This window comes from Artemia franciscana, chromosome 14 (genome assembly GCF_032884065.1).
Source record: "Artemia franciscana chromosome 14, ASM3288406v1, whole genome shotgun sequence".
NCBI classification, from domain to species: domain Eukaryota; kingdom Metazoa; phylum Arthropoda; class Branchiopoda; order Anostraca; family Artemiidae; genus Artemia; species Artemia franciscana.
This window is the reverse complement of record NC_088876.1, coordinates 5,407,190-5,434,281: the sequence shown is the minus strand read 5'-3', so window position 1 is coordinate 5,434,281 and position 27,092 is coordinate 5,407,190. Positions and strand designations below refer to the sequence as shown.

Genomic DNA, 27,092 nt, shown 5'->3' with positions numbered 1-27,092 from the left:
CTTTAGCCGCAAGCCTGTTTCCTTGCTGTTCTTGTGATTCCTCGGAACGCTTTCTTTTCTTACTTTCTCTATCAGCAGCAAGTTTTTTGGCATAAACTCTTTGAGCAGCTTCCTCGGCTGTTGCCATTGTAGGTTATTCAGTCATTTTACAATTAAACATTTTTCCGTGAACAAATGTCTTAAATACCATTAATGACGTCACCGTCATAGCAAAAATGACGACAACTAATTTCATGACGTCAGTCGACACAGAAATATGACGTCACCTGACAGACAGACACACAGACAGACAACTTATTTTTATATATATAGATAGATAGATATAGATGCACCGGTGTCCTGGTCGTCATTTGTGTCCCGATGTCCCGGTGTGTAATTTCGTCAATCAACAAACATGACGTCAGTCGACACACAAACATGACGTCACTCGACACACACACAGACAACTTATTTTTATATATATAGATATGAAGGGGATTGTCCCCTCTTTCTTTACGCTAAGTTTGAATTGAGTCCCGATTCTGTAAGAACGACTCCTGAAGCATAATTGTAGTTTAAATAGAACAATGAAAATTTTTAGTACTAAAAAACTTCAGCGTGAATAGTCGGGTGTTTAGAGGGGGCAAAATCCCCTTATTATGTTATCGTTTCTATTCGTTTTAATTTTTAATGCTGCTCGTTATTTTCAGCTGATTTTTTTTTTTAATTCCTGGTGTAAGTTCAAGTTTGCTTGCCAAAGAATATTCACTAATTTGGAGAAATCATTGCACTTGTTATTGCTCTGTAAGCGATTTTTACCTTCCTATACTTTATTTTTGTCGTCTCACTGAAAATAAATGACATAAAAGTCTTGTTTTCAGGCTAAGAAAATAAAGCAGCAAAGATAATATAAAACCTAAAGCAACAAAGTTTCAGAGTGTAATTCAGCTTCTTTTTTTTTTCAAAACAGTGTTGAGGTTTTGTCCGCAATACCAGCAATAATCGTTTTCAGCTACGGGTTCCAATCCCGTACTCTGGCTCTAAAACCTACTCTGTTAAAAACTTGATTTACTAGGAGGATCCAAGCCCTACACGAGCCTGAAAACGAAGCTATAACCAATTTTAGCTCCCAAATTTTTGCAACGAAATTCCATTTTGCACTTGCCCCCGAATTTTGAGATTCGAGAGTGGAATTAGGGTTTTCAACCCCTTCACCAGTCTGTTATGATCACAGCTTAGATACCGATAAAGCTATGAAAACTCGATTTATTTTTGGGGCACAGTGCGCGGTAGCGTTACTAGCGGCTGGAGACAGGAAACTGGCATTGGTATCTAAGCTGAGGTCTGAATCAAAAAGTCGGAGCAATTCACAGGTTAAATACCAATAGTTCAGAGCTATGGTGTTGTAGTACGATCTACGCATCGTAGAACAGATTTAGAGGAGGCACCTAGTTCAGAGCTCTGTACCAATAGCCATGGGCAAGATATAAATTCTCACTACTGTATTAGTATTTCAGCAATAATGTAATTATTCCTTTAAAACAATAGTGACCGAATATGACAAGGCACCCAAATTTACTTTAGGTTTCAATACCGTCCCACAACCACTCGCATTACATCTACCTCTTCCCAGCTGACAATAAGATTAGCCAAGAACATTCCTCAATGACCAGGCCTCGACATAAGCAAAAACCGGTCCTTTTCAGGTTATACTCAGATTACATCTACCTCTTCCCAGCTTACAATAATATTAACCTGGAACGAAAATCCTTCAATCGCCTAAATTTGCTTGCTACACAGCAAATTTGGATATATATTAAAAAAAACTTTTAACCACAAAATGCACATTCGCCGTTTAAATTCATTTATATTACTGTTTAGCCCATTTAACGGGTAATTGTGTATTATTCAAAACACACTCAATAAGACTTTTATTGATAATACAAACAACCAAATATACTCATGGCTGCCAAATTGACACATTTTGTGTCAAAATGACACAATTTGATGTTGCGTGACACAATGACACATTCAGACGAAATGATGACAAAATCGACGAAAATGACACATTTTTCAATAAAAAATGACACAATCGACAAAAATGACACATTTTTCAAAAAATGACACATTTTTCCAAAAAATGACGCATTTTTTAAAAAAATGACATATTTTTGTCATCCTAGTCTTGATTTTTAAATGGTAGTAAAAGAAAAGTAAAATTTCAATTTTTACCTCCAGAAAAGCTACAAATTAATGGAAGGGAATAGCGCTGCCTAACGGTGGTAGTAGTACACAAACAGTGCAGAATACAGGACAGATGCCATCACCGTATTTAAAATTTAAACCACGCAAAAAAAAACAGCCTTTGGCAGAAATTTCAAATAAAAATACTTCTTGATTGAGTATTTGATGTAGCCAACTGGTAAGTATTTAATGGTAAAAATTAAACAGCATGCAGTTTACCAGAGCTGTGTGCATAAGCAGCAACTCTCATTTTTAGGAGTACAGGAGGGGTACCCAACCTCGGACAAGATTACAAATTTCCAGAGATGTCTTTCCTTCAGAATAACCCATCTGGCCTAAAAAGGCAACAAAAAATATGACAAAAATACTAGATTGAAGCTGGTTGAATGGCTTAGGCTACATATTGAGTTAATAAAAATCTTAGCCAATAAAGCCGATTACGTATAGAGCCGATTACGATTACGACGTCATACGAAGTCTATTTTCAATTTGCTGTCGGAATTGATTGTCCCTAAAACTTTTATAAATGTAAACTTGCCTCGTTGGCCGCCCAGACACAAATTCATAGTGTGTAACATTAATTTAATCGAATGTTTCTATTTCTTTTATGACGTCACAAAAAGGTCATGATCCCAAGATAATAGGATAAGGTTAAGTTTACTCCTTTTTGAACTGATTTGAATAAGACCACATATTCAAAACTCTAAATAAAGATTTGACAATTAAATATGATACCCAGGGCTTCCACTTCGAAATTGTCAGAAACATATTATCATTGCCAAAAAACGTGAGAAAACATGAGAACGTTGAAACTTGAAAAACATGAGATTTTGCATGAGAATTTTCTTTTGTTTATATTTTGAATTCAGTATTCAAACGGAACCCAAATTTGGCAGCAGATCACTATATCACTCATTTCTATTTAAACTCAGCTTTCAACTAATAGGCACGTATTCTGCACTCCTAGTAGTGTCTGGTTTTTACTCACTGGGGTTTGGTGTTGCACCTACAAGGGAGATTCTTGGTATCATCTATTTACCACATCCCGCTTACTTCTTACTAGAACCTGACTCCCGAACAAGTTTTGGGGAGTCTACAATGATAAGGAAAAATTAGCCACTAATGAGCCAAAAAATGGGTTAAAGAAGTCACCAGCGAATAAAAGAAACATATATTGGGAAAAAACAGCTTTTTTGTCTTACATACCAGTTGTATAATACCACCAATACAACTTATATTGGCGGTAAACATGTCAGTAATAGAGAGACAGAACAAAGTAGAATCGAAAATATGTTTTAGAGTCTTAAGTCCGGTCTTCACCTCCCGGAACTTCCGGAGTTTCGGCTTCCAGATTATTCTTTGACGTCTTCTTCCTGTCATCTGGAATACGAACCGGTCCGAAAGTATATCAAAATAATCTGGAAAAAGGGGGCTTTTGAACTTTCAGGTTTCCGGAATTTTGGGAAACTCTGGAAAAAGATGAGGGGGGGTTGTACCCCCGGTCACCCGTTCCAAATTTATTAATGCCTCAATATTCCAGATTCCCCCTTCCTCCACTCCCCCACAACTATCGAACCGAGTAAAATTTTATTTACAAGTCAGTTTGATCGGGTCCTTGATGCATTGATCCCTCCATTCTGTCCGTTTTTCCCGATTTCCGGTCTACCCAAAATAGAACAAAATAACACACTTAGAAAAGTAAAATAATACACTTTGAACACAGTGACATAAAATTTAGACACATCGGCACTTTGAAAACAGATTTGTCTTTTTGAAAACAGATTTGGTATGGCTGGCTTTGGCCCTCATCTTAAAAGCCATCCTCCTATATTGTGAAGCCGATTTTACCGGCACTCGAAATCGTTATTTTGATATAGACTAGGCTATTAGTCTGGCAAATACCAAATGTCCATAAGATCCGTGAGAATATTGTATTCAAATTTGTACTATAGAATTCTTGAACTGGCAACCGGTTAAGAACTGGTTTCAAGTTAAAACATGTTATTTTGGTAAAGAAACAGATAATAGAAGCATAAAAGCCGCCTACCCCCTAGGAGAGGTCAGTGACCTTCTTCTTGGGTTGCACACGTGCAGGGATGTATAACTGTCCAGTTCCAGTAAACTTAGTACTTACCCTTAAAAAAATCCTTTCGCGTAAGGTAAAGAACGTCCTTATTGTACCAGTGAACCTGATCTGATCAGATGAAGTTATGAACTTAGAATCAAATCAAATCAACCCTTTTTGAACACAACAATGGTGAGTCATGGACAAGCTGCCGACAAATTCATTAATTAAGGTTCGCGGAAATGAAATTCCCTACGGACAATGAAGACATATTTTGCAGCTTGCCCGAAAATTGCAACAGATCATAAACGTCAAGTTGAACAGAGCTCAAATCAACAGAAATCGGGAGATTATATTGAATGAATGTAAATATGAAAAAAAAACCTGTATGTCCCTAAAAACATGAGAACATAAGACAATTTTTTTCGCATGAGAAATCTTCCGAAAACATGAGATCTCATGGGAAAACATTACAAGTGGAAGCCCTAATAATACCACTTGTAGCAATAAAATATGACACATTATGGAATCTGAGATCAGGGCTGCCAAATTTTTTTTAAGGAGTGTGTCATATTTTTTCCGAAAATGTGCTTTTTGTGTCATCTCAGATTCCATAATGTGTCACAAAATGTGTCATATTTTTTTGCTACAAGTGGTATCATATTTAATTGTCAAATCTTTATTTAGAGTTTTGAATATGTAATATTTTCCAAATCAGTTCAAACAGGAGTAAACTTAACCTTATCCTATTATCTTGAGATCATGACCTTTTTGTGACGTCAGGAAAGAAATAGAAAAATTCGATTAAATTAATGTTACACACTATGAATTTGTGTCAGGGCGGCCAACGAGGCAAGTTTACATTTATTAAAGTTTTAGGGACAATCAATTCCGACAGCAAATTGAAAATAGACTTTTCGTATGACGTCGTAATCGTAATCGGCTCTATACGTAATCGGCTTTATTGGCTAAGCTTTTAATTAACTAATATGTAAGCCATTCAACCAGATTCAATCTAGTATTTTTGTCATATTTTTTGGTGCCTTTTTAGGACAGATGGATTATTCTGGAGGAAAGACATCTCTGGAAATTTGTAATCTTGTCCGAGGTTGGATACCCCTCCTGTGCTCCTAAAAACGGTAGCTGCTGCTTATGCACACAGCTCTGGTAAACTGCATGCTGTTTAATTTTAACTATTAAGTACGTACCAGTTGGCTACATCAAATACTCAATCAAGAAGTATTTAGCATGCATTTTGATTTGAAATTTCCGCCTATGGCTGTTTTTTCACGTGGTTTAAATTTGAAATACGGTGATGGCATCTGTCCTGTATTCTGCGCTGTTTGTGTACTACTGCAACCGTTAGGGAGCGCTATTCCCTTCTATTAATTTGCAGCTTTTCTGGAGGTAGAAAATTGAAATTTTACTTTTCTTTTATTACCATTTAAAAATCCAGACTAGGATTTCAAAAATATGTCATTTTTTATTGAAAAATGTGTCATTTTCGTCGATTGTGTCATCATTTCGTCTGAATGTGTCACGCAACATCAAATTGTGTTATTTTGACACAAAATGTGTCAATTTGGCAGCCATGTCTGATATGACACGAAAAGCACATTTTCGGAAAAAAAATATGACACACTTCATAATAATAAAAAAAAAAAAAAAAAAAAAAAAAAAAAAAAAAAAAAAAAAAAAAACAGAAATGCGGACACGGTGTTTAAAAATTGGATTAGTGGAAATTCAATCCAAAACACTTGCAATGCATATTTGCCTCATGCGCAGATATGTTAATTAAATAATCTAACTTTTATAATAGTGTTGTAATTTTGGTATTTTATTTTTGTTAAAATAAAGCAGAAGGTGCAGTTAGCAGTAAGTATAAGCAAATTGAATCAGAAATTTTTCCTAAATCTTCATTACCATTCCTTGAAAATAAAAATTTGCAGCGCAAATAAAATTAATTTTAACGTTTATTGCGATATTTTGTACTCAAACATGTTAGTATTTCACAGGATCTCTTGTAATAAGAAGGAAAGCACTGCTTAAGGAAAAAAAATATTTTTAAATTTAGCCTGAAAATTTTGGAATATATGGGGAGGGATGCTAATCAAGATTTTGCCCCGGGCGCAAGAGATGCCAGAACCGCCACTGTACTTTGCTAAAGCCCGCAGCTAATATCATCCAAAAAGAAAGGGCTTAAATTCACGAAAATGCAAGGCGTAAAAGCACGTTTTCTTCTTTTTTAAAATAAAGATACGAAAAACGTATATTTCCAATTCTTTTATTTTTTACGTTAATTTTTCCAGAAGTTGACAGTTTTCATTCAAGTTTTTATGGCACTTGGTATTAACCAAGTGACATATAGCAGTCGCCAATTCTGTCGGTCTGTCTGTCGGTCTGTCGGTCTGTCTGTCGGTCCCGGTTTTGCTACTTTAGGCACTTCCAGGTAAGCTAGGACGATGAAATTTGGCAAGCGTATCAGGGACCGCACCAGATTAAATTAGAAATAGTCGTTTTCCCGATTTGACCATCTGGGGGGGAGTGGGGGCCCGGTTAATTCGCAAAAAATAGAAAAAATGAAGTATTTTTAACTTATCAGCGGGTATTTGGATCTTAATGAAATTTGATGTTTGGAATGATATTGTGTCTTAGAGCTCTTATTTTAAATCCCGACCGGATCTGATGACATTGGGGGGAGTTGGAGGGGGAAAACCTAAAGTCCCGGTTTTGCTACTTTAGGCACTTCCAGGTAAGCTAGGACGATGAAATTTGGCAAGCGTATCAGGGACCGGACCAGATTAAATTAGAAATAGTCGTTTTCCCGATTTGACCATCTGGGGGGGGGGAGTAGGGGCCGGTTAATTCGGAAAAATAGAAAAAATGAAGTATTTTTAACTTATGAGCGGGTGATTGGATCTTAATGAAATTTGATGTTTGGAATGATATTGTGTCTCAGAGCTCTTATTTTAAATCCCGACTGGGTCTGATGACATTGGGGGGAGTTGGAGGGGGGAAACCTAAAATCTTGGAAAACACTTAGAGTAGAGGGATCGGGATGAAACTTGATGGGAAAAATAAGCGCAAGTCCTAGATACATTATTGACATGATCGGAACTTATTTGCTCTATTTGGGGTAGTTGGGGGGGGGTAAGTCTTAAAAATTAGAAAAATGAGGTATTTTCAACTTACGAACGGGTGATCGGATCTCAATGAAATTTGATGTTTAGAAGGATATCGTGTCTTAGAGCTCTTATTTTAAATCCCGACCAGATCTGGTGATGTGGGCGGGGAGTTGGGAGGGGGAAACCTAAAACTTGGAAAACACTTAGAGTGGAGGGATCGGGATGAAACATGGTGGGAAAAATAAACACGAGTCCTAGATAGATGATTGACATAAACGGAACGGATCCGCTCTCTTTTGGGTAGTTGGGGGGGGGGTTAATTCTGAAAAATTAGAAAAAATGAGGAATTTTTAACTTACGAACGGGTGATTGGATCTCCATGAAATTTGATTTTTAGAAGGATATCGTGGCTCAAAGCTCTTATTTTAAATCCTGACCGGATCTGGTGACATTGGGGGAAGTTTGGGGTGGGGAGACCCAAAATGATGGGAAACGCTTAGATTGGAGGGATTTGGATGAAACTTGGTTGGAAAAATAAGCAAAAGTCTTGCATACGTAATTTACATAATTGGAACGGATCCGCTCAATTGCGGGGGGGGGGGGTAATTCTGAAAAATAAGAAAAATAACGTATATTTAATTTACGAAGGAGTGATCGCATCTTCATGAAACTTCATATTTAGAAGGACCTCGTAACTCCGATATCTTATTTTAAATCTCAACCGGATCAAACGTAATTGGGGTGGGGCAGTTGGGGGGACCGGAAATCTTAGAAAATACTTAAAGCGGTGAGATCAGGATGAAACTGGATGGGAAGAATAGAAACCTGTCTAAGATACGTGACTGACATAACTGGACCAGATCTGCTCTCTTTGGTGGAATTGGGAGGGGGGAGGTAATTTTGAAAATTGAGGTATTTGTAACTTACGAAAGGGTGACCAGATCTTAATGAAATTTGATATTTAGAAGGATCTTGTGCTATAAAGTTCTAATTTCAAATTCCGACCAGATCCTGTGACATTCGGGGGAGTTGGAAGGGCGGATCCGCTCTCTTTGGGGGAGTGGGGGCGAGGGTTAATTCTGAAAGATTATAAAAATGAGGTATTTCATTAGGTTCTTTAGGATTCTTTAGGTTTTGACCTTCTCACAAGTACCAAATGAGCTCTTGGCTCTTGGCTCTTCCAACCTCGTACCATATGAGCTCTCGGCTCTTCCGACCTCGTCACAAGTGCCATATGAGCTCTTAGCTCTTGTTATTTCAGTTAGGACTAGTAATTGGAACTAGCAGTGGACAATGAATATTTTTGGACATTCGGATAGCAATCTTTTGCTTAGTAAGCACCAAATGATAATAAAGGTAAAGTTAAGCTACCTCGGGCTATTTCCATCCCTCTTCTCTTTGTGGACAACACTACCCTATAGGGACTATATAAATTACCCTATAGAGATTACCCTATTATAGACACAGCGTATCATATTTGTGATATAAGAATATGTGCTTTCCTTGTTATGGCACTTGGTATCTACCAAGTGACATATAGCGATCGCAAATTCTGTCGGTCTGTCTGTCGGTCCCGGTTTTGCTACTTTAGGCACTTCCAGGTAAGCTAGGACGATGGAATTTGGCAGGCGTATCAGGAACCAGACCAGATAAAATTACAAATTGTTGTTTCCCGAATTCGACCATCTGGGAAGGAGTGGTAGGACGGTTGAATCGGAAAAATTAGAAAAAATGAGGTATTTTTAACTTACGAACAGGTGATCAGATCTTAATGAAATTTGATGTTTGGATGGATATCGTGTCTAAGAGCTCTTATTTTATATCCCGACCGGATCTGGTGACACTGGCGGGGGGAGTGGGGAGAGCCTAAAATCTTGGAAAACACTTGGAGTGGAGGGATCGGAACGAAACTTGGTGGAAAGAACAAGCACAAGTCCTAGATACATGATTGACATAACCGGAACGGATCCGCTCTCTTTGGGGTAGTTGGGGGGATCGTTAATACTGAAAAATTAGAAACAAAATGAGGCATTTTTAACTAACGAAAGGGTGATCGGATCTCAATGAAAATTGATATTTCGAAGGTTATCGTGTCTGAAAGCTCTTATTTTAAATCCCGACAAGATCTGGTGACATTGGGAGGAGATTTTTTGGGGGGGACCTAAAATCTTGGAATACGCTTAGAGTGGAGGGATCGGGGTGAAACTTGGTGCGAAAAATAAGCAGAAGTCCTAGATACGTGATTGACATAATCAAAACGAATCCGTTCTATTTGGGAGAGTTGGGGGGAGGGTTAATTGTGAAAAATTAGAAAAAATGACATATTTTTAACTTACGAAGGAGTGATCGGATTTTCATGAAACTTCATATTTAGAAGGACCTCGTAACTCGGATCTCTTATTTTAAATCCCAACCGGATCCAGCGTCATTGGGGGGGGGGGGCTTGGGGGACCGGAAATCTTAGAAGATACTTTAAGCGGAGAGATCAGAATGAAATAGGGTGGGAAGAATAAAAACAAGTTCAAGATACGTGATTGACATAACCGGACCGGATCCACTCTCTTTTGTGGAATTGGGAGGGGCGAGATAATTCGGAAAAATTAGAAAAAATGAGGTATTTGTAACTTATGAACGTATGATTTGTGCTTTAGAGCTCTTATTTTAAATTCTGACCAGATCATGTGACATTGGCGGGAGTTGGAGGGGGAAACCGGAATTCTTGAAAACGTGAAAATTGGGATATCTTTATCTTACAAATAGGTGATCGGATCTTAATGAACTTGATCTATAGAAGGATCTTATGTCTCAGATACTCCATTTCCGACTCGAATTGGATCCGGGGGATATAGGGGGTCGGAGGGGGAAACAGAAATCTTGGAAAACGCTCAGAGTGGAGAAATCGGGATGAAACTTGATGGGAAGAATAAGCACAAGTTCCAGATACGTGATTGATATAACTGGAACGGATCCCATTCTCTTTGGAGGAGCTGGGGAGTGTTAATTTCGCTCTCTTTTGGGGAGTTAGTGGGTGGGGTTCAGTGCTTTGGCGAGTTTGGTGCTTCTGGACGTGCTAGGACGATGAAAATTGGTAGGCGTGTCAGGGAGCTGCACAAATTGACTTGATGAAGTCGTTTTTCCTGATTCGACCATCTGGGGGGCTGAAGGGAGAGAAAAAATTAGAAAAAAAAGAGGTATTTATTACTTACGAGTAGGTGATACGATCTTAATGAATTTTGATATTTAGAAGGACATCGTGACTCACAGCTCTTATTTTAAATCCCAACCGGCATTAAGCCTCTGATTTTCCTTTTAAATCAATCTATTGATTCTTAGAGTTTTGTTAGAGCTCATACCATATAAGCTCTTGGCTCTTCTAGCCTCGTCACAAGTGCCATATGAGCTCTTAGATCTTGTTTTTTCTTCTAAGTTCCACTACATTTTTTTTTCTAAATTCCTGGCGCCAGGTATAATTAAATATATGAATAGCCACTAGTCTGTTATCGAGGTTTCATATAACTGTTGAATCTTCTTTTGAAAGAGTCAGCACACAAAATTTTATGGGTAATTTTCCCAAGAAAATCAATCCAAAAACAAGGGCAACATTGAACCAAGCTGTTTTTCAAGAACTCTGTCCTCGGCTTCTCAGCATTAAGATAACTAGACCGAGCTGTGTGCGTTTGTGTTTATTTTGTTGGTTGGACAATTAGAGGCACAATGAAAGAGAACTCTAGAGAAGGGGGTGAAATTATGTTTTTGCAATAAACAGCCATCGACGCTACATCACACCTTTCACGGACAGAAAAAAAAGTCGTGGTGAACAACTGAGAAAATTTGCCTGATTTTAGTAAAAGGGCGGAAACATCAATCAAAAGTCAAAGAAATCTCATTGAAAATTGGCCATCACATTCAGCGCATCAGAGAACCCTATTGTAGGGTTTTCAAGTTACCACCTTTATATATGTGAATTTTCTTCAGAAGAAAGATAACGAATGTGCATTTACTTGTCTTTAGTCTTTTTTTTTCTTTGTTCTTTCCAGGGGTGATACAGTTGAACCAATGGTCCTAGAAGATTGGGTGTGGGCTCATTGAAACATAAATTAAAAGTTATATCGCCCTATTATGTGATTAAACAAATTTAAGGGCAACTAGCCCCACTCCCAATCCTTTTCCCCCAAAGTCGTCCAATTAAAATTTTGACAAATCCATTTTGTTCAGTGTAGTTGAAAAGTCCAATAAAGATGTCTTTGGGTATAAACGACCCCCCACAGCCTCTGGAGGAAGGGTTGCAAGTTATGAAATTTGGCCATTGTTTACATATAGTAATTGTTATTGGAAATTATACAGACAAGTTTCAGGGGGGGTGATTTTCTGAGAATAGATTTTCTACCTTGAGAATTTCTTCATTGGGATGGAAGTTTCCGGGTGTGACCTTTCTAGGGGAAAACATTAAATGGGGAAATTACAAAGGAAAAATGCTTTGCAGGAGAAACTTACCACTGGGGGAGCGGAACTTTCGAGAAAAATTGTTCATCCAAGGAGGGGATTCTACCACGACCTGAAAAAGAATCAGAAATTAAATTAAAAAACTTGTATTTTGTCAAATCAAGGTCCGCGGCGAAGTATTTTTCAAGCAGATTTATCCACATGAATTTTTCTAAGGAGAATTTGCATCAAGGATGGGATTATCCGAGGATATTTCTCCGGGGGGGATTTCACGTCAAAGAAGCTTTCTATATAGGAATTCTTCGTGGGGGAGTCCATGGGGGTAACGACCATAATTAAAACATAAAACGAACAAAAGTTACTCCATAGACTAGGGGGCTGCCCACTCCTTAAAACCCCGCCCTTTACATTCAACATTGAACTTTTTTCCCAATGCTTTAAAATCAATTCTTGAAACACAGTATATGAATCAGACTTCACAACCTTTCTTGCCAGATAACGTTTCATTTTATGTTGAATATTGCATCAACAGAGACAATTAGTTCAAAAGTTGCGCTAAAGATTCTGGAGCATTAACAAATAAAAAAAAAGATTTAAAACAATTTACGTGAACTAGTAAGACAGAAGTATAAGTCACAATTTGTGATCTGTATTCTCTATATATTAAAAAAATAACAAGAAAAGTGTGACACACCACTTGGATAGGCGACTTCATATCAAGACCCAGTATCGATGACAACTCTAAAGTAAAAATAAGTAATAGCAATGGACTGACAGATGGAAGAGAGAGAAAGAAAGATTAAGATATATAGGTAAAAAGGTAGAGGGGCAAAGAAAAAGAAACAAAATGATTTAAGGAGCCTAAAGAAATTACAACAAAGTAACATGCTAAGGCTGAAACCTGTAAGAAGAATTTCATTTCCATTTATAGAAAAATGGTGAACTATGTACAAAATGCTGGTAATTGTGAAGGACATAATAAATGACAGACACAAGGGAGAGGGGAAGGGTGTCCAATGGCCCTTCTCCCAAAGTAAGAGCAAGTCAGGTTGTAGTGGTTTTCAGTTTAGTTTAAGGTTTTCATTCAATTAAAAACCATTAAATCTACAAATCCATCGCACAAGATTCTAATACTCTCTAAAGCTACTCTCAAAATGCTCTTGAAGCATTAGCTCAAAAAGTAAAAAACCAATTAACTACAAAAAGTACTTAAACAAGAAATTAACTTAGACACTAATCAAACAAATATGTCAAATATAATTAAATTGGTTCTACACTAATTATGCCTTTTTTAGAACTAACTGCGTTTGAGAATAGACCACAAATTATTCCAGTGTTGTTTTGTTCGACAACTAGTGTTGACTAATTCAGCATTATGATTGTTGTATAAAACTTCATTTTCCCTCCTGTAACTTGAATGTGTTTCTAATTTTTTTACAATTACACAAAAATCTAAAAATTCAAAATGATAAACTAGCTTTGTAGCTTTAATTGTCTCCTCGGACTTATTTTTATTTTACAGAGTTTTTTTGCGTTTATTTATTTAAACATGGATTAAAAAAAAATTAAATAAACATTTTCGATTTCACTAGCCACAATAAGTGTTCCTTAATTTACAACAATTTAAGTTTCCACATACCAAAATACCATCTATTAAGACATTTGAAGAGATTACAACTCCATGACAAACAAAGAAGCCCCAAAACTTTAGAATAGAGTGGAAACTGCAACACCGAATTCCATTGACTTAATTCTTTTCCGGTTTCTTTACGGATTTCATTTTATCTGATTTAACACGACACTTCTATGCATTACTTTTCTCATTAATTTGATTCCATTAAAGTCTCGTTTTCTTATAGGATTTCGTAAATAATTTCTGAGACCACACTGGCTAATCATAACAAAAGGAAAAAAACGGTAAAGAAGGGATAAACCAGAATAATTCTGGCCAGTGAAAAACATAGCTTATAATGCAAATATTTCGGTCAAGACCTCCGCTTGACAGTCCTCAGCGCACGATAATAAAATAAAAATTACTAATAAAAATAAAAGAATAGTATAAAAATTCAAACCTTAAAACAAACACAAGACCCAAAATATGAGCGCCCTTTCAATGTAACGGTGAAGGGTAACTAATCAAAATACAATACTGAATTCAATTTTTTAAGTTATACAGGGCATTTTAAAAAGCTAATCACTTCCCAAGTAAGACACCAAAAAAGGCAGAAAAGGATGCATGATCTCCACAACAACAAATAGACATCATCCCTTTGGTGGGTGATAAGGAAGTCTTTACTGTTTTACCCTATTTTCCCAAATTAAGTGACAAACTGAAAAGAATTTTTAAAAAACATTACTTATTTGTCACCTTCGAAAATTCTAATAAAATTTAGAGGTATTTTGACAGCAGCAAAGATAAAAGGAGCCCGTTTCAGGCTGTGGTGTTCACCAAAATCAAACTTTCTTTATAACAATGGTCATATACTTGCTGGTTTATTTACTTACTGGTAAATAAATATTATTTTGGGAAAACAAATTTTATTTATTCAGTTTTACAATTTATATAGAATTAAAAAACACTTCAAGATCTAAAATATCAATATATATAATATATTCAGCGTTTTATTTTCTGCTATTAAAGTAAATCTTGTTAATGAAAAGGTACAACAATAAACAAAATTTATGATAATTAAAAATGGAAAATTATTGTTTAGTCCTCCTTCTTCTTTTCTTTATGATTTTGTGTTTTGTATTGATTAAATTAATTAAAAACTATATTATAAAATCTTAAATAATTTCCTAAGAGCTACTAGCATTTCTTGCTGGGACTGAGAATTTTCATATTTGTCTGACCAGATTGTCAGCGTCAGTAGGAATATATTAGAATGCTGATATAGGCGTATCGTGTTACAAACAGTCAACACACTTGTTAATGGCACTTGTGACGAGGTTAGAAAAGCCAAGAGCCAAGAGCTCATATGGCATGAGCTCTAGAAAAATTCCAAGATTCAATTGATTGATTAAAAAGGAAAATTGGAGGCTTAATGCCAGTAGGGATTTAAACTAAGAGCTCTGAGTCACAACGTCCTTTTAGATATCAAAATTCATTAAGATCTGGTCACCCAATCGTAAGTTAAAAACACCTCATTTTTTCTAATCTTTCCTATCCCTTCAGCCCCCTAGATGGTCGAATCGGGAAAAATGGTTTTATCAAGTCAATTTGTGCAGGCCCCTGGCACGCCTACCAATGTTCATCGTCCTAGCACGTCCAGAAGCACCAAACTCCCCAAAGCACTGGACCCCCCCTTAACTTCCCCAAAGAGAGTGGATCCAGCACAGTTACGTCAATCACATATCTACGACATTTACTTATTCTACCCCCCAAGTTAGGTTATGTCAATCACGTATCTAGGACTTGTGCTTATTCTTCCCACCAAGTTTAATCCCGACCTCTCCACTCTAAGCATTTTCCAAGATTTCCCGTTATCCCCCTCTAACTCCCCCAATATCACCGTATATGGTCGGAATTTAAAATAAGAGCTCTGAGACGCGAGGTCCCCATAAATATCAAATTTCATCAAGATCCGATCAGCCATTTGTAAGTTAAAAGTGCCTCATTTTTTAATTTTTCCTCTCCCTCCAGACCCGAGATGATCGAATCGGGGAAACAACTGTTAAAAAGTCAATTTGTGCAGGTCCCTGACACACCTACCGATTTTCAGCGTCCTAGCACGTCCAGAAGCACCAAACTCGCCAAAGCACGAAAAATCCCTCCCAACTCCCCCAAAGAGAGCAGATCCATTCCAATTATGTCAATCACGTATTTACAGCTTGTGCTTACTCTTCCCATCTAGTTTCATCCCGATCTCTCCGCTCTAAGCGTTTTCCAACATTTCCGGTTTCCAAGATTTCTGTTTCCCTCCTCCAGCCCATTTGTCCCCGGATCCAGATCAAATTGAAAATGGAGCATCTGACACGTAAGATCTTTCCACAAATCAAGCTCCATTAAGATCCGGTTACCTATTCGTAAGATAAAGATACCTCAATTTTCACGTTTTCCAAGATTTCCGGTTTCAACCTCCAACTCCCCCCCCCAATGTCACCGGATCTGGTCGGGATTTAAAATAAGAGCTTTGAAGCACAACATCCTTCTAAATATCAAATTTCATCAAGATCTGATCGCAATTTCATGAGTTACAAATACCTCATTTTTCTAATTTTCCCGAATTACACCCTCCCCGCCAGCTCCACCAAAGAGAGCGGATCCGGTCCGTTTATGTCAGTCATGTATCTTGGACTTGTGCTTATTCTTCCTACCAAGTTTCATCCTGATCTCCCCACTTTCAGCGTGTTCAAAGATTTCCGGTTCACGCCCCCCTCCCAATGACACTGGATCCGTAAAATAAGAGATCTGACTTACCAGGTCCTTCTAAATATGAAATTGCATTAAGATCCGATCACTCCTTCGTAAATTAAAAATACCTCATTTTTTCTAAATTTTAAGAACTAACCCTCCCCCCTCCAAAACCCCCAAAGATATCGGATCCGTTCCATTTATGTCAATCATTTATCTAGGAATTGTACTTATTTTTCCCACCAGGTTTCATCCCGATCCCTTCACTCTAATCGTTTTCCATGAGTTTAGGTTGCCCCCTCCAACTCCCCCCAATATCATCAGATCCGGTCAGAATTTGTAATAAGAGCTCTAAGACACGACATCCTTCTAAATATCAAATTTCATTAGGATCCGATCACCCATTCGTAAGTTAAAAATACCCCATTTGTCTAACTTTTCCGAATTAACGGAAAAGTTGTTCGGAAAAGTCCTCCACTGCCCCAAGATGGTCGAATCGGGAAAACGACTATTTCTAATTTAATCTGGTCTGGTCCCTGATAGGGCTGCCAAATTCCATCGTCTTAGCTTATCTGGAAGTGCCTAAACTAGCAAAACCGGGACCGTGTCTTAATAGTGCGTCTTGAATAGTCCTTAAAATAACTTAAAAGAACTAATAAAATTAAATTGTATTTTTGATATACACTGTGTTAATTTTTGAAAGCTCAGCGATCAAAGATTTCATTTCACTGTAATTTTTATTTTCAGTGTTGTAAGTACAAAAGAAAATATTTGTAATATAATACATTTTCAGTAAAAAGCAAATACCGCAGCAAGCTTTTGACTTTTACAGTTAGAGAAAGGGGCAGTACCCAAGATCTTGTCTTTAGTGATTTTTTTTCATATTAAGTTAGATTTGAATATTCAGTTTAAGTTTTACTCGTTTAAAGATTTATTTTTTCATTTACTCTGGTACCTAATGTATGTTTGCTGCAGTGGCGGATCCAGGGTGGGGGCGGGGGCACCCGTCCCCCTTGACGTATTGGTGGATTAGTGGTTGGAGCCGCTTGCCCTAGTTTGGGTTAAGACGAGAGTTTTTTTTTTAACTGGTTTTAACAGTTAAGTTTTTAATTATTAAGAATGTTTCATTTTGAAAACAAGTTTGAAACAAGGTTTCAGTTACTGTGTGCGGTCTTTGTTAGATTTTACTAATGACGCATACCACCAAAAAGTATTTAATTCAATTTAGTTTAATCAAGAGAATCTGTCTGTATTGCCACAAAAGCCAACTGGGGGGCGAAAATCTTCTTTCATAATAACAATGAGGGGAAATTTAAAATCCTAACTTCTTTAGGCTGTCGAAACAATATTTCAAGATTGTGCTCTCACAACGGGGTTAAAAAGCAAAATATTCACTTCTTTTTACTGTCAAAAATTTGTTTTCGAGTCTTGCTATGGCACTGAGGCGAGCAAATTCATAGCATTACTTTTTTTGTCTGTCTGTTTTGTTTTTTTGGGGGGTTTGCTTTTTTTGCAAAGAAGGATGGTTTTTACAACATAGTTGTTTAGGGGATTTGTATAATAGTAAGTAAATGTATGAGAAGTGCGAAAACTATTAATTTAAGTTTTTAGATTTTGGTGAGCAGATGGTGGCCACTCTACTGCCTATTTTCATCTAATTAAAGCTCTGGCTTATATGACATATCACCTACTCTGTTCATTGTAAAACATTACAATAAAGGCCAAACTCTTTAGAACTTTAATAAAGTTTCGAGTAAGTATAAACTTGAAACCAAGTATATGAGTAGAAATACTCCTTCAAAGGTCAGAGAAATCATTTACGAAGAATAGATTTTCGAAAAATTGTTTATAACTTCTTAGGGCTGTTCAGGCTAATCCTAACTTCTTTAGACTGTCGAAATGATATTTCAGGATTGTGCTGTCACAAAAGCAAAATATTCACTTCTTTTTACTGTCAGAAATTTGTTTTCGAGTCTTGCTATGGCACCGAGGCGAATAAATTAATATCATTACTGTTTTTGGCTGTCTGTTTTTTTTGGGGGGGTGCTTTTTTTTACAAAGCAGGGAGGTTTTTACAACATTGTTGTTCTTTAGTGGATTTGTATAATAGAAAGTAGATGTATGAGAAGTGCAAAAATTATTAATTTAAGTTTTGGATTTTGGCGAGCAAATGGTGGCCACTCTAGTTCCTATTTTCATCTAAGTAAAGCTCTGCATTATATGACATATTACTTCCTCTGTTCATCCTAAAACATTAAAAAAAAGGCCAAACTCCCTAGAGCTTAATAAAGGCTGGTATAAGCATATACTTAAAACTAATTATATGAGTCAAAACTCCTTCAAATGTCGGAGTGATCATTAACAAAGAATAGATTTTCGAAAAATTGTTTATAAAAGAAAGCAAATAATTGTATGTTTATTTTTTTCTAGCTGGTATAGATGGGACTCTGAATTCTCAGTTTGAATCAGTGAAATGGCATCGATTTTTTTTCAAACATGTTGATAAAAAGTGGAAATTTACACAACTTGAGTTAACCAAGGAAACGGAATGCAGCTACAGTATTACTTCAGAATTTGTCACCTTCTCAATACCAACCAGTCAGAAAATCTAGTTATGTTTTGTATAGAGATTGCATATATTTGTCCATAAAATTGTCAAAACTGCTATATATACCGTTGAGGATTTTCATACTTATTCTGATACACGCCGTCAAATCATACTTTCACAATTAGTTGTTTATAAATCCAAATTTTTATAGGACAATTCTCTTACTTGCTGCTAAATACAGACATACCGAGATTTAAAATTTGAACTGAATTTATGAAAATCTCAAGATTAAAAAAAAAATAACTAGAAATCTACCACAGCTTGAAACCCTGAGAGTTTAAATTCCCGAATCTATTCCTACCAAATACAAAAATAACAAACACATAATTATTTGTTTTTAAGGGAGTATTTCGACTCATATACTTAGTTTGAAGCACATAACTACATGCATCTTAATTAGAACTAATATTTTTCTGACGATTCTGGTCTTTATTCGAATAATTTAGGATGAATAGAAGAAAAAATACTAACGAAGAACTCTAAACTGACAGGACTAACCATTATAAACATTCACCAAAATATTGAAGCAGACATCGACCGTGTAATAAATAGACATGGCGGGAGTGGAAACAGAGAGATCGACTGTTCCTTACAAAATTGTGAATTCTGTAATTTTAGCGAAATATATAGAGCTCTAAAAAGTGTAAAGATACGCTACAATGTTATACAAAGTAAAACTTTGATTCGTAAATATTTGAGATTTCGTCAAAGTTGACACTGTTTATTAAAATGCTATTTAAAAAAAAATAGTGATTAGTTAGTGCTTTATTGCCTATACTTAAACCCTCGTTTTAAATGTGTAGAAGAAAACCCTCGTTTTTTCTATACATTTCTGTCTCTTCCTTCTGTTTTTTTGATACAACCCCAAAAGAACTAGTATTTGATGTTTAATATATATTTTACGAATATACAAGTTATATATTCATCCTCAATTCCTCCTCTTCATTACTATAATAGTTACCAAACGATGCCTTGAAGTTAAGCAACATGCTAAACGGTTTGACCTATACAAATTGTCACAAAGAGTGCATGACCCAAAAAGATGGTTCAAGATCATTCTTTTTTTTGAAAATTAAATTTAAAAAAAACTAATTTTTTTAGCTGAAAGTAAGGAGCGACATTAAATCTTAAAACGAACAGAAATTACTCCGTATATGAAATGGGTTGTCCCCTCCGCAATCCCTCGCTCTTTACGCTAAAGCTTTTAATTGTTTTAAAAAGTAGAATTGTGGCAAAGAGTCAAATTTGAGCGTAAAGAGCGAGGGATTGCGGAGGGGACAACCCATTTCATATACGGAGTAATTTCTGTTCGTTTTAAGTTTTAATGTCGCTCCTTACTTTCAGCTAAAAAAATTAGTTTTTTTAAATTTAATTTCTGAACGTTTTTGAATTGATGAATGTTTGGTTTTGGCTCTCCGCACATTAATTATTAAAATGAAATTTGTATATTAATTCTTTTTTTGGCTAAATGGCTTTCTCTTAGTTTTGATCAGACGATTTTGAGAAATAAGAGGTGGAGAAGGAGGTCTAGTTGCCCTCCAATTTTTCGGTTACTTAAAAAGGCAACTAGAACTTTTAATTTTGAACAAATGTTTTTATTAGTAAAAAATATACGTAACTTAAGAATTAACTTGCGTAACAAACTTTCATAATCTTATATTTTTATTATGTATACGAGGGGGTTCGTACCCTCGTTAATACCTGGCTCTTTACACTAAATCGTAAGTTTTGTCCCAATTCTTTAAGAATGACCCCTGAATCAGAAAGGCCGTAGAATAAATGGTTGAAGTTACTAAAAATACTTTAGCATAAAGAGCGAGGTATTTATCTCCTCCTAAATACCTCACTCTTTACGCTAAAGTATTTTTAGAACCCCTCATGTGCGTAATAACCTCTGTTCGTCTTGAGTTTCAATGCTACTCCTTCCTTTCATTTGAAAAAACGTTTTCATGTTTATTTTTCATTGTTTTCTTATTGTAATGCTAGAAAATCCTGCGCCCTTTTCATTGAATTTATCTTCCACCATGACAGATTCCTCCAAGGAAAGATCCTCCAACATAGCCCCCTCCCCTGAAAACGTCTGTACACTTCCCAATAACCATTACTATATGTAAACACTGGTCAAAGTTTGTAACTTGCAGCCCCTCCCCCAGGGATTGTGGGGGATTAAGTCATCCCCAAAGACATAGTTATTATGGTTTTCGATTATGCTGAACAAAATGGCTATCTGAACAAATGGCTGAACAAAATGGAAAAAAATGAGCGTGGGAGGGGGCCTAGATGCCCTCCAGTTTTTTGGTCACTTAAAAAGGGCACTAGAACTTTTCATTTCCATTAGAATGAGCCCTCTTGCGACATTCTAGGACCACTTGGTCGATACGATGACCCCTGGAAAAAAAATAAAAAAAAATAAATAAAAAATAAACACGCACCCGTGATTTGTCTTCTGGCAAAAAATACAAAATTCCACATTTTTGTAGATAGGAGCTTGAAACTTCTACAGTAGGGTTCTCTGATACGCTGAATCCGATGGTGCCATTTTCGTTAAGATTATACAACTTTTAGGGGGTGTTTCTCCATATTTTCTTAAATAATGCAAATTTTCTCAGGGTCGTAACTTTTGATGGGTAAGACCAAACTTCATGAAACTTATATATTTAAAATCAGCACTAAAATGCAATTCTTTGGATGTAACTATTGATATCAAAATTCAAGTTTTTAGAGTTTTGGCTACTATTGAGCCGGGTCGCTCCTTACTACAGTTCGTTACCACGAACTGTTTGATAAAAACCTTACCTCTCTCGCTATAGTGGTCAGAAGTGCAAAGGCAAAAAATTATGCAGAAAATATTAAATATAATTTTTTATAGATGGTGAACAGCTTTTTCTTCTTTTTTTATGGTGGGCCGGTTTTTATAACTTACTATTTTTTTATCCATATTTTTATACCATTTCAATTTCAACAGATTTATTAGAACTTTAACTCTCATCAGATTTTAGATTAAATTTGCGACTATTTCCACTATCTACCCTCGACACATAATTGTCGAGGTTCCCTTTATAACTGCAGGTATTTTTTTGTTTGCAAGTTCATGGAATTAGCCTATCATGCCCCCACCCTAAAGAAAATCCTGGATCCGCCCTTGGTTTGTTGGCAATGATTGTTACTTACTTTCTGTTTGTTTTGGGTTTCATTTATTTTTAAATAGCGATTTCTGGTCACTTTTAGTTTCATTTACTCTGGTCACTTAGTTCATTAAAACTTAAAACAAACAGAAATTACTCTGTATATGAAATGGATTGTCCCCTCTGCAATCCCTTGCTCTTTACGCTAAAGTTTTCAATTGTTTTAAAAAGTAGAACTAAATTTCCAAGGGAGGTAAAGCATAGCATATATTAAATACGTAAACTAAACATTGGTGGTTTTTTTTTTTTTTTTTCTTTTTTTTATGTGTTTGTGCTGTTGCACTGGTGATTCCTCTTCTCATTAAAATTTGATGTGCACAAACACATAAAAAAAAAATAAAAAATACAGCAATGGTTAGTTTACGTATTTAATATATGCTATGCTTTACCCCCACCCCCCTTATGTGCAAATATATAGCCCAAATTTGTTTCTAAACTATTACAGATTTGTAATGACCCCATATATAGGTCATTTTTAAGAGGTCAAGAGGTCAAAAAGTGCTTAAATCTGAATTTATGGTAGAAGCAATTATTATATTTGTAAACAGCATTAAAAAAGGTATCAAGTGGTATATTCGCTTTATATGAAAGCCAGTAATACTGTTTGTACCAATTTTACCTAAAATTCTAGTTAATTGACTTCTTGCTATCTCAGAAAGGGTTTAGGTTAGGAAAATGAAACTTTCAGGGATGAATCTACAGACTAAAGTACGTCCCGGGAAGGTATTTTGAAGCAACTACCTCTACTCCTTCTCCCTCTAGAGGGCCCTGACTTTTGATGACCTTTAAAAATATGTGTGTTATAAAAGCGAAACCTTGCAAAATAGATCTTCTGCTTAATTCAAGTAAAACAAAATTGTTTTCAGCTTCATAACTTTGCTCAATTCCATTTTATAAGTTTTTAAAGATATGCAAATACATTACCTAAATTTATAAAAAAAGCATTGATATGGCTCAAAATTCTACTCAAATAACAGGAATTGCATTTTCAGAACTAAAGGCAGAGAAAAAGCAACTTGTAACTGAAAATTAAGGTAAAATTTGTTTTGTCAAAATTTCAATAGGTATAGACCAGTCATGTAGGCAAATTTCAGGGCCCTCTAGAGGGAGAAGGAGTGAAGGTCAGTACTTTAAAATACCTTCCCAGGACATACTTTAGCCTGTAGACCCATCCCTGAAAGTTTCATTTTCCTAACCTAAACCCTTTCTGAGATAGGAAGAAGTCAATTAACTAGAATTTTACCAAAAATTGTTCTGATGTAAATAAACTTTGTAGCCTATCTGGATATTGAACTAAAGTCAGAGAAAAATAAACTGATGACTGAAAATTAAAGTAAAATTTTCAATTTGTCAAAATTTCAATTAGGTTTATACCTGTCAAGAAGGCAAATTTTCAAAACTTAGAAATAAGAAAAAAGTATCCACGAGGTGGCACCTGTCCCTGCCCCTCTCAAGGGTGCCCATGAAAAGAAGCTTGGCAATACCTTCCCAGAGTATGCTTTCAGCCCTGGATTCATTACAGAAATTTTTGTTTTCCTAACCTAACCCCATTCCAAGATAGCAAAAAGTAGCTAAACTAGAATTTTACCAAAGCCTTTTTCATACATTTATGGAGTTGAAAGCCTTTGAATTTGATTAAGTAGCCTAGTTTATCCAAGAAAATAGGCTAGCCTAGTGATCCACAAGTAATGACTTATCCTAGGACAACAAAATTTGGTATACAGAAATTTTTTAAACCATATTTTCATTGAATTTTCAAGATATCTATTAAGTATCTGTTTACACTGTTTAACTAGGGTTTTAATGACACATTTGGTCACATCTTTGTTTTTTGAATAGACATGCCAAATACTCTGGAAAAAAATACATATAGATGGCAAGAAAAACAAACTTTACTGTGGAAGGGAACATTCTCAACCGTACCGTTGGGCGATAATTTGACCAAACGAATATATCAAAATCTAATTTTAGATCAGGTTTTTGGTCATATAAATTCTTGGCTTTATCAGACTTTAGTAAAAAAAAATTGTAATTGAGGAGCACTTTGCATAGCTTTTTTTGAACTTGTAATAATATAAAAGGAAACAATAAATAGATAATTTGATTAAAGAAATGATTATTAAGAATACTCAGATTAGAAATTAGTTTGGCTCAGAGATAAAATACTGGCTATACTTGACTTTTTAAAAATTAAAATATCAATATTTTCTCCAAAAGTCAATTTTTTTTTTCCGTTGAATAGCTGACCAGTCATGAAAGACACTCCCAGAAAAAATATTGGTGACGGGTATATGCATTAATTTCTTGGCAACCTCGTAAATATTTCTGACACCCCACATTACGATACTAAGGCGAGACTTGTGACTGTAGACTCCCTAATGAATATCTGTGGAGTTGTGGTAGCTTTAGCTGCTGACGAAGCGTGCTTGGCGGTGACAATTTAAACTTCATCGTCAGAACACAAACTGGCTTGATTTTATTGTGGCCGAATCGCAGGGACTGTCATGGTACGTTGTGTCAACTGATTCAGATTGAGAAGCCTGCAGGGCCTTGGTCATCGTTAGGGAAGACAAACATTTTGATCAAGCAGGGTTCAGGATGTTTGGAAATCGTAGCTGGTGTTGCTAGACTTAGACTCACAGACCTGTAGGATAATTTATATAACATCCAACAAAACGTTTCGGAGTTCTTCAGCAAAATTTAAGAATCCACCCTGACCAAACACAGTTTGAGTTTGAGAGCAGGCTATGCCAACTCATGGTTACAGATATGTATGTCATGTAGCAATATATGTGAGTAGATGTACTGAATACGTTATTCTTATTCCTTTCAGCCATTTCTGAAATAATTTTATATGCTGCTACTACTACTACTACTACTACAATTCACTGCAAAACCAAGTCGCCTGAAGCCAATATTTCTAAGCACGCACCTCCTCCATGCCAATATGTTCAAAGCTTGCCACTTTACACCCTCCCAAACAGTTCCATTAGCATTTAACCTTTTCTTATGGTTTCCTCCGTTTCACTCAGGGTTGACCTGCCTTTCGGTATTTGCACAAGGATGATAACAACAAGGACGATCTTTTACAATTTCTCCTCCCCAGGAAATGTCCTAGCCATTTCAACCTTTCTCTTAATATAGCTCTACAATGAAACTGATTCCATGTTCTCCCATTGCCTTTGCTGTGCTCCTTAAGACAAAGTCCATCAAAATGATGCTTATAAATATGTTTTTTAATGTTCGAAAATAGCTATTAGGACGATAGTTTTATAGTTCAGCAAAGATCGATACCTCCTTTTGAGTTTTTGGATTTTCAAAGCCAAAAACAGAACACTTGCCAAAATATTAAAACTACACAATACAGGTGTTCTTCAACTCAAGTAGAATAAATTAAGTGCTAATGTTACACATCACGGACGTGAAACATTTGACCACTTGGGAAGAAATACTAATAGGGATTGCAATTTTCTCTACTCTACCTGTAAACTGATTAAATGCTAGTTATTAATTTACAGCTGACTGACCAGGTAGCTATCATATAAGCTCCTACTCCACGAGCGCGGTTAAATAGGTATATTATGTTCGGAAAAATAATCCCTACTTTCATTCTCCATTATTGCCTGCATGAAAGAACTTATTGAGAAACTTTACGAGCTTCATGAGATCAAGCGGAGATGTCCAACTATTTTTGACTGAAGCCCTACAAAAATTATTAATGTTATGATTTGAGAATAATTAAAATATTTGATGAACTGCAACATCAACTTGATCCTTCTTATCAAAAGAAGTTTGATAAATGCAAAAAGAAATGTTTGATGATTTAAAATTTTAAACTCATAAATTTTGATATTGCTTTTTATATCTGAAATCTTTTTCGAAGCCTTAAATATGCTATAGTTATGGTAGAAGCGATGAAACAAGTATAAAAAATAATGTTAAAATTTTGATTGCAGAAAGAGGTACATTTCCTTTAATTCTCTTTCCTGTTTTCTTTTAGGAATGTTTATCTTTGCTACAGTCATAGCTTCAAAATTCTTGCGTCAGCAAAAAACAGTTGAAGATGTGTATCTCAATGTATTACAAGCTTCTATAGGATTTGTTTTTCTTTTTTTTTTTTTGAGAAAGATCGGTTTATTAATATAAATAAACAAAAGAAAACAAGCAAATGGCCCTAAGCAAAGATTCAAAGACCCTATGTTTTGCGGGTTTATCAAAATCGTATATCTTCAACGCTCCTGGAACGGCTTGGGATGTTCAGTTGTACTTATCGGTTACATTAATTAACACTCGAGAATTTGTGACGCGCCCATAAGACAAAAACTAGTCAAGCATTTTCCTGAACAACAGGAGTTTCTCACTCCGTGAACAATATTTCTGAATAGTTTTTGGGGTTGAGGGGCAAAACAAGGTACCTAGGCTAGGCTACATATTTAATATACTGCGCTCTGGTAGTTTTAATAACTTTGTTACTAAAGTATTATATTTTCATCATATTTTGTTTTATTTCATTAGTATTAACCATACTTTTCGAATATTTATTATATAACCGATATTTGAACATCCAGTTACAACATTCAGAGAATTTTGATGTAGTAGGAGCAAGTTAACATGTAATGATTACTCCGGGGTGGATTTAGGGGGGCCGGCATGCCCTGACCGCAAGTTCGTAAGGGGCAATGGCTCGAAAAATCCCTTTGGATTTCATTTAGTTAAATTGGAACCGCAATTATCCCGCCAGGGTACATGCCAAAGTTTTGGAGTGAAGAATTGGCGTGGCTTCATTCGTGGAGTGGTGGGGATAGAAGAGGGGACGAGTGAAGTTTCATGGGGAAAGGTCCTCTCCTTTGGCAACGTCAATAGGTAAAGTAACTCTACTCGTAGGGAACAGTTGGGTGCATTCATTTCTACTGAACTAATGGAAAGGTGTACTGGGGTGATTTTTTCAGGCTGAATATATTTTTCATGTTTTTTTCTAAGACCAAATCTCGAATTTGTAGCTGGAAGGATACAGCATTTACAATTAATAGCGACAAAGACCGCACTGCCTTTCCATCAAACAGTTCGTGGTAAAGAACTGAATTAAGGA

The 27,092-nt window shown here is 35.9% G+C and overlaps 1 long non-coding RNA gene across 2 annotated transcripts in view; it reads right to left on the bottom strand.

The window, feature by feature from the left end:
- LOC136035224 (uncharacterized) overlaps positions 1 to 23,855 on the bottom strand; it is a 92,722-nt gene extending 68,867 nt beyond the window's left edge. Inside the window, exons 1-2 of one of the 2 annotated variants that reach the window (XR_010619366.1) lie at positions 23,787 to 23,847; positions 11,908 to 11,968 (exon numbers count right to left, since the gene is read on the bottom strand). This is a non-coding gene — a long non-coding RNA (uncharacterized LOC136035224). Of the gene's footprint in view, positions 1 to 11,907; positions 11,969 to 23,786 lie in introns of both variants that reach the window. The other variant, XR_010619365.1, reaches the window with a different exon arrangement.
- Between the last annotated feature and the right edge of the window lie 3,237 nt (positions 23,856 to 27,092).